We start from the raw sequence: 12,584 nt of genomic DNA on the forward strand, positions 1-12,584 counted from the left end.
GAGGACAGATACTTTTGTCTTTCTGAACATTGTTTTCTGCACTCCCTAGGACTTAGAACAGTGCCTGGCTCAAAGGACATGCTGAGTAAATATTTACTATCCAAGGGCTCTGTGATATGTGAGAGTCAGCCTGGTTGGGAGGAACAAGGCTGGGGAGATAGCCACCATTACCCTACCCCTCTCCCAGATGTTTCCCCCATGGTCCAGGGCCTGCACCGACATTCCTCCCTCTTGTCTGCCCCTTTCTTCCCTGAATCAGAAACAAAGACACCTTCCCTTAAAATCTACATTGAGAGGTGGCTTGGAGAAGCTCTGGCTGAGTCTGGGGTGCTTGGTTTCAAGAAACAAAACAAGAAGGGGGTTTCATTGAAGGGACACAGAGGAATGTCAAAGAGTCATTGGCTAGAAATACAGCCAGATGAGGGTATCCATTGGGATGCTATTGGTGACAAAAAGCAAGAACAAAAATTCCAAAGCAAAATGTATTAAACAATATGAAATATATATGCTAAAATTACACTAAGCCACTAAGTAGGGCAGCTCCAAGGTTGGTTAATTCAGTGGTTCAATGACATCATTAAAGATCTGGGTTCTTTCTTTTACCTGCTCTGCCATCCACTGTTTCAGCTTTGTCCTAATTTGGCTTTCCTCCTGGTTGCAATGAGTATATGTCCAGCAATGGAAAAGGTAAAGCTTCTATATGTCTATTTTTTAAGAGTGAGGGAACATTTCCAAGTAGCTGCTTGCCCCCCGCCGCACCCCCACATTTTACTCACATCGTATTGATCAGAATTGAGTCATATGCATAAACCAAACACTGGCAAGAGAAATGGCTGTGTAGTGGAGGGTGAATTACCCGGATGAAAACAGAGGAAGGGGCAGGAAGACCGGTTTAGGCAGGCAACCCACCATGTGTGTTTCAGATGACCCCACGAAGAATGGAACTGGGAACTGAAATGTCAGGCACCAGGGCTGTCCCCTCCCTGTTTCCACAGCTCTGTTTTCTCTGTTCATCTCTACAGAGTTCTTTTTCACTTTCCTTCTTCTCTGGGCAGTCTAGCTTGCTTCGCCTCACACGGCGCATGGCCCCGACAAGGCTCCTTTATCCTCAACTTAATTTCTGCTCCCAGTTCAAGTACAAGTACCTGGTAGTGAATGTATTAGCCAGTGTAGGCTAACTGCTGTAACAAACAAGTATGAAATGTCAATGACTTAAGACAATAAAATTTTATTTCTCACTTACATCACAGTTCACTTTGGGTGAGTGTGTGTGTGTCGGGGGGGGGCGTGGTCTGCTCCATGCAGTCATTCAGTAAACCCAGTCAACTTCTATTTTGTTGCCTCTGCCCTTCTCTAAGTTTTGGAGCCCTCTCCATTCAGATGGGAGATGGAGAAAGCTCCAGGGTTTTATGGAACAGGCTTGGAAGTGGCATGTGTCACTTTCTTCTACGTTCCATTATTCAGATCTCACTCACATGGGCCCCTTCTACTTGAAAGGGAGGCTGGGAAATACAGTCCAGCAGTGCTTACAAGAAAAAGTTGTAGAAATATTAGGGACCCTGTGAACTCTGAGAAGACTCTACCTCAACTAGTTAGTCCGTTTTATAAAGATGGTAACTAAAGCCAGGAGAGGAAAAAGAGGTAGTCTTGGGGAGACCAGGGTCTGGGAGACAAGATGCTTTTTAATTCTGCCATGAAATCTTATACACTGATGGAGGATACAACATTTCAGAAGGGCAGTTTTAGTAAGCGTCAATGTGTAACATGCACATACCCTTTGATTTTACTTTGCCACTTCTAGAAATAAATTCTAAGGAGATAACAGGCCAACTGTGCAATGAGATATATACGTGGATGTTCTTCAGAGAGTGTTTATAACATTCCAAATTAGCTACAGCATAACTGTCATCAACGAAGCAATGATAAAATTATAGGGACATAGAGACATCTCCATGAAGGACCACTATGCATATTTATTGATACTAAAATATGTCCATGTAATAATGAATAATTTATAAAAGGTGACAAAACGTGATCTTGTTTATTTAAAAGTGAATGAATTTTTCTGCATGATGAGAGATCTGGAAAGAAGTTCATCAAAATGTTAGTCATCTAAGTCCATAAACACACTCTTGTAGTTCCCTGATTCACAACATAAGGGGCCACAACGGGGAAAGGATGGTCTTTTCAATAAATGGTATTAGATCAATTGGATATTTATGTGGAAAAAAATAAATCTTGACTCTTTATCTTGCATCATATACTAAAACAATATAAGTAGCATCATAGATGTAAATATGACACTGAAACCTACAAAGAGATACCACTACACATCCACCAGAATAACTAAAATTTTAAAAGGCTAACCATACAAAGTGTTGGCAAGGATACGAAGCAATTGGAACTCTCATATATTGCTGATGAGAATATAAATTGGCATAACTACTTTGGAAACTGTTTAGAAGTACCCACTAAAGGTAAACATACAACTACTCAGTAATTTTGACTTGTAGATCTGTATCCGAAAGATGAGTGTATATATTATTCACCAAAAAATTACAAAATGTTCATAGTAGTAGTTCATATAGTAATTCATTTATAATAGTCATGAACTGGAAACAACCCAATTATCCATCAAATAGTATAATGGATAAATAAATTGTGATATATTCATATAATGGAGTACTATATAGCAAAAAAAGAGAATGAATTAGAATTATGTGCAACAATATGGATAAATCTCACACACATAATGATGAGAAAAAGAAATTAGAAACAATACTAAATAATATATGATTCTATTAACATAAATGTCAAGAACAAGGAAACATCATAAACAGAGGAGAAAGGAACACTTTCCCACTCATGCCACGAAGCCAATATTATTCTGATCTCACGTAAATGGACTTTCACCCCTGCTATCCTCATGTACTTATTTAATTAGTAATGATTGCTACAAGGATGAACTGAAATCATGGATGGGAAAGCAGTTTGGAAACTGCCCATTTTTTAAGGATGGGGAGACTGAGGCCCCAACGGACATGAATGCCATGTTTACAGAGGGGCACATGGCACAGCAAGGAGAGAGCCCACCCTCTTGGTATCAGGCTGGGATGGGTATGCGAGGGTGGCCATAGACAGAGGTGGAGGAATATCCTGCTACTTCTCAGTGGAGACAATTGCATATGGAGGTGAAATCAGAACCTACTCATGCAGCGTAATTTATCTGACACCAAAAGTTTTTTTTTGTGTGTGTGTGTGAGGAAGATCAGCCCTGTGCTAACATCTGCCAATCCTCCTCTTTTTGCTGAGGAAGACTGGCCCTGGGCCAACATCTGTGCCCATCTTCCTCCACTTTATATGGGACGCGGCCACAGCATGGCTTGACAAGCGGTGCGTCGGTGCGCGCCCAGGATCCGAACCGGCGAACCCCGGGCCGCCGCAGCGGAGCATGCGCACTTCACCGCTTGCGCCACCCAGCCGGCCCCCCATAGGTTTTCTTTATGCACAGCTTTTCTGAATCTTAAGGGCTTGTCACAGTATCTGGAGGGAAGAGATCATTCTTGGAAAATATACCGCAAATGAAGCCCAGATGAATTCCAAGATGCCCCTGGCCAAAAATCCTTTCTGTCCGCAGCCTTTCCTGACCATCTCAGATGCTCAGTCTTTGTTAACTAATCATAACAGTCACGAGTGATGTTGACAGACGTTAACCCATGATTTCACATGAATTCAGTAGGAAGTATTAGGTCTTACGCTGACTGATTCCTGCCTGGGCCAGGAGAGCTGTTGGGTGCAGAGTGGGAGGCAGGGTGGGAAAGGTCCTTAACCAGCTGTTTCTGACGGGAACAGGTCTAAGTGAGACTCTGGATTCTGAAGATGTGGGGAAGTCGAGGCCCAGAGAGAGAGAATGGCTTCTCCAGGGTCACACCACAAACTGTGGCAGAGCAAATCTTAATCTTTCTCTAGGCTTCTAGACTCCAGCTCTCTTCTTCTTTTGGCTTGGGTGCCATCAAAGGATAGGTTCGGATGTGAGGGTTGCCTGGTGGGGGGAGGGGTGCAGTAGGAAAGGGTTCTGGGTCCTGGAAAGAAAAGTCCACCTTCCACACCCAGTCAGGGCCTCCCTTGGCTCAGGAGAGCAGGTGATAACTTGGGAAATGGCAGGTGGTTAATCTGGGTACCTTAGCCTACTTCCCCACTCCCAAGAGACTGGACAGTGAGGCAGGCTCCAGCCCTGAGGGTGGTCCCATGGGGGTCTGCTCCTCCTGCTTTCAATCTGTCACCAACTGGTTATGATTCTGAACCTAATCCATGTTGCTGGAGTCACAGATCACAGGAAGTTAGCATGTAACCCTGGCCCAAGGAACACATTTATATTTTACTTAAATTATTTTATTCAAAATAATACATGATCATGGTAAAAAAAATTCACATCATAGAGAAGGGCATAAAGCAAGAGATACTGACTCCCTCCTGCAAGTTTTCTGTCTTACTTCCCAGAGGAAACCACCATTAATAGCTTCCTATATATTACTCCTGAAATTTGTATGTCTATTCAAAGATATATATATATAAATATGTGTATATATATATATATATATTTGGACACAGATGGGATCATACTATAGATACTGCTCAGACTTTGCTTTTTAAGTATATATGTAGGATTTCAGTGCATATGAATGTACTTTGTTCTTTTTAATGACTGTAGAATTCCTCTGTATGGATGTACCGTAGTTTATCTGATGGGCGTTTTGCTGGTTTTCAATCTCTTGCTATTATAACAATGCTGCAACAAACATTTTTATACAGATTAGGTACATGCATGTGCGTAAGTATATCTGTAGAATAAATTTGTATAAGTGGAATTGCTGAGTTAAGTGGTGAATTGTTAAGTTAAGTGGTTTGTGGATTTAAATATTTTGATAGTAACAAAGTAATCTCTGAAGAGTTTCTATCAATTATTGTATACTTCCACCAACAACGTTTGACTGTGTCTATTTCCTGGCTCCCTCTCCTGTACAGTTTATTGTCAAGCAATTTCTTCTTTGTTAGACTGATGGGTGGGAAATGATGGCTCATTTTTGTTTCAGCTGACATTCTCTTAAGTGAGAGATGCTGAACAACATTTTGCTATTTATATGTCATTTGTATTTCTTTTTCTGCGAACTGTCTGTTCATATCTTTTCTCTATTTCCTATTGGAGTGATGGCCTTTTATATTGTTTTGTAAGAGCTCTTTATATATTAAGAAAATTCATCTGTGTTAGCCTTTAAAAAACTTACTGTAGTTTTATAACATTTTACTGTCTGATAGGGTTCATTATCTCTCATTATTCTTCCCTACTTTTCCCAACTCCACATTTTCTTGACAATTTTTACATTTATTTTTTCCATATGAACTGTAACGTCAGCTTGTCTAGTTCCAAAGTTTCTTTTCCAATTTTCCCCGTTAAACTCTTTTTACGTGCATTATTCCATTTAGTCTTGATGTCACTGAATGAGGTCTGCAAGTTTACTTTCCAAATAAGGAAACTGAGACCCAAATAGGATGTGGCTTGGCATTGCCTAAGGTCACACAGGAGGTTCCTACGGCCAGAATCTGCCCCTACCTCTCAAGGCCCCTGCCTCCTCCTTCTCCGATTTGTGAGTGAGTGTGTGTGTGTGTGTGTGTGTGTGTGTTGGTCAAGGATGACCCAAGAAGAGCAGCAGCCTTTGATGCAGGGGCTGCTGCAGGTGAAGCCTTGCTTCAGGGCAGCCTAAACCAGGTCTGTAATAAAGCCTGCCTTCATTCCCTCTGTCTTCCTGTCTCCAGTGATCTCTCTCTCTCTCTCTTTTCTGCCTCTGCTCTTTCGTTCTTTGTCCCCGTGTCTCTCTCTTACCGTGTACCTGTCTCCTTTCTAGTCTCTGTCTCTTTCCACCCTTTGTCTCCTTCTTTTTCTGTCTCTTGTCCAAAGTGGTAGTTTATTGGGGCAGAAATTACACCCCCTATTCAGCCTTTTTTTTCTTTCTTTCTTTCTTCTTCTTTTTAACCATAAGGCCCATCACCAATTGTAAGTGAAGATGCTCTTCGTGGAGAAGCAAAGCAGGTGTGTTCATGTCTCCTTTGCTTCCTGCTGCCCAGTACACTTGCTCCCTGCCACTAGAGCACATTTGGTGCTTCCCCAGAGGGAGAACAGAGACTAGAAATGGTAGGAAGGGGGCAGAAGGAGGCAGTGGACTGAGCCCTGCAGTGCAATAGGTGCTGGCTTTGCTCCAGTTTTGCCTGACCCTCCAGATGACCCAGGACGGGCCCCTGAGGCTTTGGGATGTCCCCTGGCCTGCTGCATAACTGTGTACAGCTCTCTGCAATTTTTAAAGTGCAGGTGCACTCAGAATCTCCATAACGGAGGTGGGGCAAGGGTGTTCTACCCATTCTACGGGTTCTTAGAAGGTACAAAAGAAGGTGGTGGCAGAGACATTTAATGGCCTCTGCTATGGGTAGGGCCTCACCAGCCGCTGGCTCAGAGGTGGCCATTAGTAAAGCGCTGATGAGAATTTGCTGAAATATACCGGCCACCTCAATGATACTGATGATAATAGTTAATACAGTAAGCACTTACTATGTGCTATGCAATGTGCTAAGTGTTTTATATGCAATATCTCACTTAATCCTCCCCCCCACCAAGTCCCAGCCACATCAGGTAGATACCTTAATCATCCCCATTTTATAGGTGAGAAAACTGAGAGAAATTTAGTAATTTGCCTAAGAGAGATGACTACACAGCTGGGAAATGTCAGTGCAATTAAAATGAATAGGTGGGTGGATGGATGAACGGACAGAAGAATAAATTGATGGTTAGGATGGTTAGGTAGACTTGGAGGGGGGACTTGGAGTTAATAAAAGATCTTAATATCTCTACCCCCATCTGTTCAGTCATGTATTAGCTACTCAAAGGCAAAGATTAATCTAAGAAAAATGTGAGTCCCCTCTCAAGCTACCAGTCTACATGAACAAGTTCACATACTGAAGCTTTCACACATAGTCAAGGATAAATTCACATCAACCAGGATGCAGAGAGACAGATACACACACACGTAGAAAAGAATAGAAATCTTACATTGATACACAAATATAACCAACACAACCCAGTTACACACAAACACACAGACACTGATACACTCAGAGGTAAGGCAGACACAGAGAAGGACACGCTATTAATAGAAGACACCAGCACATACGCACTCAAGCAGATGCAGACCCACAAAGATTGGGACACGTGGGTCATGCACACAGAGGATGGACAAGCGCTCTCTTCTGTCTTGATCTCTCTGTCTCTCTCTGTCTTTCTGTCTCTGTCTACACACACACACACACATGCACACAACCCAGCACATATAAAGACCAGGATGTATGTTGCATTTAAAGCCAGACTGGACTCACTTAACACAAGGAAGGACACCTTGCAAGGACATGCTTAGAGACAAGGTCATTCACAGACAAGGATGCAGATATGCAGAAATGCCCATCTATTCAGAGATGTGCACACATACACAGAGATATTTTACACACACACACACGCACACACTCACCTACCCCAGCAGGTAGAACTTGGATAGGATCAGTCTTTCTCTCTGACACTGCAACAAACAGGGCCCTGTTAGCTCTAGCTACATTCCAGCCGCCTCTCACTTTCTCTAGAAAAGCACTCACCTGGGTCTTGCTAAACATGCAAAATTTAGGGGCCGCTTGCCTCAGCTCCCTGCTTCCTCTTAGAGGAGAGATGCTGAAGAGGAGGAGTTCCATCTATACGCAATGTCTTCTCGTGATGCTCTGAAGCTTGGCCTCTGTCCCTCCTTTTCCTTCTCGATCCTCACCCGTCCATTCTGTCTCATAACCCTGCTCAAGCTGTCTGAAACCTTCTCAGGCTCTGCCCTTCCTGCCCTCTCCTCAGCCTCAGCCCGTGCTGCCTCCTACTAGAGTCCCTACCTCAGCCTTCCCTCTGGCCTCGGGACCCACAGTCCCCCCACCTCCTCCATGTCACCTTCCCCCTAGGGCACTCTCTCTCAGCTTCCTCTGCTTTTCCCATTTTAAAAACAATCAGCGGCTTTTTGGTTCAAATCAGGACTTAATGGAAGAGAAGGAGGAAGGCAACCCTCTGAATTCACTCCAATCTGTTCCTCCCTGATCAGTCTCAGGGATTATTTTAAAATGTAAATGTGAGGGCAGTGATTTTATTTTATTTACTGATCTATCTTCAGGGCCAAGAACAGCGTCAGGCACAGAGTAGGTGCCATTTTCAGCTTAAATGTCACCTCCCAAGGGAAGCCTTCCTAGATCCCCTCAGGCTGGGTTAAATCCCCCTCTACACACACTTGCACACACTTGCACTATAAGTATATATATATATATATCTTTTATGACACATCATAATTGTAATTAAAATTATCATGATGAAACTATGATACAATGTTGTAATTGAATAATTATTGGCATAATTATTTAACAATGCCACACTATAAACTCCATGAAATCAGGGACCAGATCTGTTTTATTCATCATTCACCCCTGTGTCCTTAGAGCCGGGTACAAGGACAGAAAGGCACAGGGTGGACACTTGAAGCTTTTATTCAATGAATGTATCTATTAAGTACCTACTATATGCCAGGCACTACACAGACATCTAACCTTCACCACGACTTTGCAAAGTGAGTGTTAATTACACTCATTTTTTTGATGAGAACTCTGAGGGGACCCGCCCAAGGTCACACAGCTAAAATAGGGACCAGGCAGGCAGCACTTCAACTCCAATCGACCGAGCCAGCTAGCCCTTGGCATCCTCCATCTCCTTGGGCTGTAAGGCCCAAAGTGAGAAGTCTGTCTCTGATTTCCTACCCTTCCCTCTTCTGGACTCCCCACTTCCCCCATCCACTGTCTTGAGCACCCCTCTACCATCAAACTTGTTCTTCGAACACATTATTCACAGTCAGGTGCAAGTAGCAGACAGCTCAGATTTCCCAGGGGGGGATTACATATGCACAAGAGATCATGATTTAAGCTTACAGGCCCAAACCCTACTGGTGGAGTTTTAGGCATGAGCTACCCAAGAAAGGAGAAACCACACTAGGAGGCCACTGCCTTTTTTGTTGGCCAGAGGCCAGGTCTGCTTCCATCGGCTGCCTTTTCCTCTCTACACTGTCAGCATCATCTACATTAACCCCCCGGGGACCTCCTGCCACTCTTGCCAGGTGAGCAGGCAACCTGCAGCACAGTAGGAAGTGCACTGGCCCACGTCAGGAGGCTTCTGTCCTGGCAACAGCTCTGCCCCAATGTGCTATGCAGCTTTGGGCAGTCCCTTGAACTTTCTGGGCCTCAGTTTCCCTCTCTCCCAGTTGCGGGAGTTGGATGATCTCGCAGATTCCTTCCAGCTCTGGATGTCTGCCTCTGACAGACTGGGCCGTCCTGTTCTTGATAGTAAGAGCTCACACTCGCAGAGCACTCCCTATGCTTGGGCTCTGTTCTAAGAACCCCACAGTTATTACTCACCCGAGGATGACACTCACACTGCAAGGCATTGTCCCTGTTTTACAATTGAAGAAAGTGAGGCCCGGGAGAGGTTAATTCACCTGCTCAAGGTAACTAGTCCATTGTGGCATAAAATATTATCCCCAAATTTTGTGGTGGCAAGCAGCAACCACTTATTCTGTGGATCAGGAATTTGGGAAGGGCTCCACTGAGCAGATCTTGCATGGGGTCTCTCATGTGAGTGTCACCAGACCTTAGCTGGGGCTGCATCAAAGTTGGACACTCAAGATGGCTCACTCACATGCCTAGTAGTTAATGCTGGCTGTCGGCTGGGAGGTCACTGGGCCAACTGTGGCCTCTCCAGCATGGTTGTCTCAAAGTAGTCAGACTTCTTACAGGGAGACTGGCTTCCCCTAGAGTGTGTCACCCGAGTGAGCCAGGAGGAAGCTGCCGTACCTTTCTGACCCAGCTTTGGGAGTTATGCACAGCACATCTTCTGCTTTCTCCTGGTTACAAGCCAGTCACTAAAGCTGACCCAGATTTAAGGGAAGGTGACATAGACCCTACCTTTTATTGGGAGGAAAGTCAAAGAATGTGCACACATGTTTTAAAACCACCCCAGGGACTCAGCTGATAAGTGGAAAAGCTGGAATTTGAGCCTGCAAAAGATGGCTCATTGCTGGTCTCTCAGGCTTTCCTCCTGGGTCCCTGAGATTCCTTCCCCGGTCCCAGGCCAACCTTCCCCGACCTCTCCGTTGTCCTTGCCCCTCTTCGAAGGCCTCTGAGGTGCTGCTCTCCCTCTGGCCTGCCTTCCCTCTGCCCTGGTCTTAGGAGGCCAAGCAGAGCAGTGGAAAGGGCACTGACTTTGGAGTTAGGCTGCCCCAGGCTCCAATCCCATACCCCACTCACTGTGACCTTGAGTAAGTCACTTCCCCTCTGAAAGCCTCAGTTCTTCATCTGTAGAATGAGGGGGAGAAGGTTCATCCAATGAACAAGTATTTACTGAGCACCCAGCTTTTGCCAGGCACTCTTCTATGCTCTGGGGAGGGGGACAGAGAGACAATAAGCAAATAAGCGAGGAAAAAATATGTATTATATATATATATGATATAACATATATATAAGATATGTATGGTGCTGATAAGGGCTAAAGAGAGAAATACAGCAAGGTAAGCAGGATTTGGCATTTCAGGGAAGGGTGTTGCTATTTTACACAGGGTGATACGGGAAGACATAACTGAGAAAGTGATGTTTGAGCAGAGACTTCTTCATGAGAGTGAGCCACGAGGGTCTCTGGAGGGAAAAGTGTTTTGGGCAGAGGGAACAGCAAGTTCAGGACAGTGGGTCTGGAGCCCAGAGAGCCAGTGGTGTGGTAAGAGGTAAGGCAGAGATGTGGCAGAGCCAAAGGAGTTAGGACCTTGTCGGACTTGGACTTTGCCCCTGAGTGAGATGGGAGCCACAGAGGGGTTTGGGGCAGAGGAGTGGCAGCCTCTGAATTCAATTTTCACAGGATCCCTCTGGCTGTTGGGCGTGGACAAGGGGTAGGGGCCAAGGGCACAAACACGGAGACCAGAGAGGAGGCTGCTTCGAGACTTCTGGTGAGAGACGCTGGCAGCTTGGCTCAGGGTGGTAACGATGGGAGTGGCGAGAAGTGGTCAGATTGTGGATACATTTTGGGTGTAGAACTGATAGGAACTGCTGATGGATTGAATGTGGAATGTGGGAGAGAGGAGTCACAGATGACTCCAAGATTTATGGCCTGAACAACGGGGGAAAATGGAGCTGCCAATTACAAAGATAGAGACAGCTAGGATGGGAGTTGACTCTTCACCACCACACCAGGCTCGTTTTGAGGTCTAGGTCTGGTTCCTGGGAAAGCGGAGGGATCAGGAGCATGTACCCGTGCCAGGCAGCATGCTAGGTGTTTTACATATTGTGGTAAGCAGAATTGTAAGAATGACCACAAAGATCCTCTCCCTGGTTTAATCCGCCTCCCATTTGAGGCGGAACCTGTGAATATGACGAGATACCATTACTGTGATTATGTCACATTATAGGACAAGAGAGTGGACTTAATTAATCACACAGGCCCTTTCAAAGCACAGAGTTTTCTCAGGCTAGTACGCAGAAGGGAAGTTAGAGAGATCCAAAGGACACACCTGGATGCTGACCTTAAAGATGGAGGAGGCCCTGAGCAAAGACCAGAGAGCCACTTCTAGGAGCCGAGAGCAACTCCCAGCCAATGGCCAGCAAGGGAACAGGGGCCTCAGTCCTATAGCCACAAGGAACCGCATACTGCCAACAACCTGAATGAGCTTGGAAGCGGATTCTTCTCCAGAGCTACCAGATAAGAGCCCAGTCTGGCCGCTGTCTTGTGAGGCCCTAAGCAAAGAACCCAGCGGAGCCTGCTCAGACTTCTGACCTACAGAATTGTAAACTAACAAATAGGCGTTGTTTTTAAGCCTCTGAGTTTGTTACGCAGCGATAGAAAACTAATACATATGTTATCTTACTTACTCCTCACAACCATCCAAAATGGAGGGTCCCTGACCCCCTTGTACAGATGAGGAAACAGGTAGGTGAGCTAAAGGGCTTTGCCCTAGGCCACACAGACGGACAGTGCCACAGTTGGGAATGAAACTCTTGCCATCTCCACAGGCTGCTTCACAAAGAGGGGGTGGGAGCAGCTGGGAGAAGTTAGACATCTGGGGCCTGACTGGATGGGACCTCGCGCCCTGGGTCAAGGTGAGAGAATGGGGTGCAGGTTTCTGATTGTGATTGTGTTCATCCTGGGGGCTCTGAGTGTCTGAGGCTGGTTGTGTGTATACGGGGGAGTGTCTGTGGGAGCGTGGGAGCCTGGCTGAGTGTGTCTGCGAGTCCCTGTGTGAGTCTGTGGGTGTCTGAGCATCAGAATGTATCCCTCACTAGGAGTGACCGAGTCCGTGCGCCTGGGTCTCCGTGTGAGCGTGTCTGAGTGTCTCTTTGAGGGTCTGTGTCTGAGGGTGACTGTGTATGTGAGTCTGACGGTGTTTGGCAGAGTGTTTCTGAGTGTGTCTCTGAGTGAGTGAGCCTGTGGTTGA

Source organism: Diceros bicornis, chromosome 19 (assembly GCF_020826845.1).
Source record: "Diceros bicornis minor isolate mBicDic1 chromosome 19, mDicBic1.mat.cur, whole genome shotgun sequence".
Lineage (NCBI taxonomy): Eukaryota > Metazoa > Chordata > Mammalia > Perissodactyla > Rhinocerotidae > Diceros > Diceros bicornis.